Consider the following 3,751-nt stretch of genomic DNA (forward strand, 5'->3'; position numbering starts at 1 on the left):
TGACTTCGGCGGGTATAGTATGCAGGTCTGTTTGTTTGCTGTTGCACACGCACTGCTGCTCTACTCCCGTGGTATCGAATTTATGAATGGGCTCGAGTTAAGAAGCTACCTCATGCGTTTGTGTACATATGTATGTGCGTTCAACAATTGCCACGCATTTCATTGTTCCTCCAACTCATTTGCACCTTTTCTTTGTGTTTTTTTTTTTGCAAATGACAGTTTCAAGCCTCATTTTTTTTTTTGTTTTTATATTTCACGCAGGTATTGTTCGCATTTCGACACTTTCAGTGGCCCCAACAGCTTTCACCTTCCGCCGTCTGCTGTCGCTGCTGTTTGTTTCTTATCGCGAAAACATTTCAAATTAATTTATTTAAATGAAATGCTGCTATCCCGATTTTTGCCGTCGGTGCAACAGCTCTGTGCGCCCCACGCTAGGGTGCTCCCTGTGCAGCTCCCCCACCGCTGTTTTACTGTCGCTGCTCTCAACGACTGGCTGGAACTACTTCGATTGCTCTGAATGCTCTGCTTGTATGCTCAGATTACATTTTGTGATATTTTTTTCCTTGTTTTTTTTTTTTGTTTTGTTTTTATTTGCATAATTCATTTTCGTCGCTTTATTTTTAATTTCTGTTTTTAAGTATTACATTTATTTAGCTGTATCGCCCTGAAGTGAATCTCTCTTAGTAGAATTGCTTTTCGTTTTATTGCTGCTACTCGTACTTTTGCTGACGTCGTACGCCGCTGTGTGGTCCAGCAGTGCTATTTTTATGCCTGTTTAATAATATACCATAAGTATCTACACTTCGCTGCTGTTCATATTTGTACGAATATGTAAACAAATCTTGGCGTCTTATCAGCAATGCGATTTGCTAAACGAGCGAAATGGCGTTCCTTCTCAGATTACGTAAATTTTAAAACTTTTTTTTTGTGTTGATAATATTTTTCGATTTGAATTTGGCATTTTACTGGCTAATAAATGTAAGTTGTCTTTAGAAAAGGTTCCGAAAATAATCGCTATTTTGGGTTTTTTCGGGCATCGAAATCTTTACCTGATAAGTCTAATTTTTATATCAACACAAAATCTGAAACTGAAGTCAAATTCCAAATGCTGGCGCGATTTTCGTACATTCAACAAACCTACTACAAAGGTATAAAAATAAAAGCATTTGAGATTATCTGAACCACTAAAGATCTACATATCTCAAGAAAAGAAACTATGAAACAATATCCACTGGTATTACAAAGGAAAGAATGTATCTAACCTACATAATAACCACCTGTGTCATAAACATATTTAAATTCAGAACCATATTAGTGGAGTTAGTGCGCAGAATTTTGTAATGGTCACCCCTGGCTAATCTCAAAAGGGAATCTTTTTCCCTCTGCTGCGGACGCTGGTTGTGTATGCTGAGCAGGGCTTGTCAATGAAACCAAAGAAGACTATGCTCGTATTATTTACCACAAAATGTGACCTCACTAAACCTAAATTGGGAAGGAGGGAAATAGGGTTTCGCACAGAAAAGTGAGATAACTAGAGGTGACACTAGATAGAAGTACTAACATTAAAAATACACGCTTAGAGGCATTTTATACTTGTCAAGTACATCACGATACAAATTTGGAATATCCCTGAAATGGACATTTTGGTGTCGGCATTCAGGCGTCAATCTAGGTAAGCTCCACCATTTGGTATGTACGATCATTAAAGAAGTCATGCGCATGTCCAAAAGAGGCTCTTGGAACATCACAGGCATACCGCCTCTATCCACAATCGATCTCATTGAAAAGGCTGCCGAATCTAAACAGCAAGAAAAGTGAAGACTTCAGGACTATCTGAGTGTCTTAAAATCACTCACCTATGACCTCGTTGGCAAATTCACACACGGAATCCTACTGAAGTGGCTTATTAAGTCCTGCAAGATTATATTGCCTGGAAGGGACGTTTGCAACGCGGTAATCACAACGTTCAGCGAAGTATTTTACATTTGGTACACCGTTGCAATCTAACTCCCGTCCTACCAACCGAGAAACGCGTCAAGCAGACCGCGGATGAACCGAAAGATCGACGACTGCCCACAGCTAAAAAGTGGTATGTATGCAAAGGACGTAATATAATTCGTAATTCCATTTGCAAATAGTTTGCATAATAGGTTTTAAATGTCTTGGAGGTGCAAAGGGTATGTTAAAATTAATCTCATTAATCCAAAAAGGACTAAGGGCTATAACGATTTTTAATATAAATAAGAATTTCTCTACGACTACGTGGTGTAGTAGGACGGAAGAGATTTCAATGGGTCCCATGGCAGATTTCTCGATGAGAACAACAGGAAAGGTTACCATGTAAGGAATTCGAGAACTTTGATGGCAACGAGAGGGCTGATATTGCTCGGAAATGCGGAGCCCAGCGTAGCCTATATGGCCCGTAGTGGTTCATCCAATGCATATGTGACAGACGGTAATAAGACGGTAAACTCTCAGGTAGCAGCACACTGGTGCATGTTTATAACTCGGTAATCTGAAATCTCTGAGTAACTGCATAACCTTCGTCAGAAGGATCTAAGAACTCTTACTATAAAGCTCACAGGACACAGCAGGCTAAAGTATAATTAACAAAGATGGGACTCTTTGGCGAGAAGAACTGCAGGATTTGTGGCTGGCGAGGAAACCCTAGAAGATACATAAGTAGGTATATTAAATTATTGCCCACGTATAAATAGCCTTGGACTTATACACCGCGGAGAACGAATATCATCTCCATCCAGAATATAGAACATGCCAACCCCAAAGCGCTTAACTTTATATATATCTCAGCTTGAAGTGATATTTTAAGAGATAGCACAATAAATCAAACCTGGCCGCAACGTTAGTATGCCATACGAATGATAACATAGACGAGTGTTACCATAATCTCCCCAAAAACAATTACAGAATCTGGAAGATTTTGACGCGAGTTTTCGCAGAGACATAGCTGCCTCAGGCAATACAGTGGCGGTTAAAAGTAGATTAATGGTGTTTCGTTTTTAATATTTACAAGGTTTTTCGAACTAAAATTTTTTTGATATTTCTTTTTATAAAAATATGGTTCATGCTTTAATAAAAATCATATAAATTACACTTTCAAACTTTATACAGAATTTAGAAAAATTCCACAAATTTGTATCTAAATTTCGAGCCTTTTAACCAGAATTTTTATACATTTTTTTGGTATGCCGTTAACAGGCTTATACAATTTTAGAAAAATAAGTGCAAGTTTTGAGCGGCTAAAAAATCGCATTGACTAAAAAATTTTTTTTTTTTTGCTGACGGCTTTTGCGGTTTTTTTATAAGTGTGATTCGTATGCTGTTGGTTAAAGCATGAACCATATTTTTATAAAAAAATTAAATAAAAAATTTTGCTTGAAAAACACTGTAAATATTAAAAACGAAACACCATTCATCCACTTTTGACCGCCACTGTATACGTATAAATATCAGTGCAAAAAAATTTAATTAGGTATCTATTCTATGAAAAATAAAAATATTAAGTTCGCTAATTTTCCAATTTTTATTTCAAGCCAATATTTTTCCGTATTTCCTTTCGCAAATTTTTCACCTCAACTTGTTTGATGGAAATTCCCGGCCGTTGTTGCTTTGGCTTTAGGCATTGAGGTCATGGCATATTGCATGTTGCAACTTTTAACTTATACACATCCACAATTTAAACCAAACAATTGAATTTTTCGGTTATAATTGCAACTTTGTTGCCACTGGC

Source organism: Rhagoletis pomonella, unplaced genomic scaffold (genome assembly GCF_013731165.1).
Source record: "Rhagoletis pomonella isolate Grant_MI unplaced genomic scaffold, Rhpom_1.0 Rhpom_scaffold_00012, whole genome shotgun sequence".
Classification (NCBI taxonomy): Eukaryota; Metazoa; Arthropoda; class Insecta; order Diptera; family Tephritidae; genus Rhagoletis; species Rhagoletis pomonella.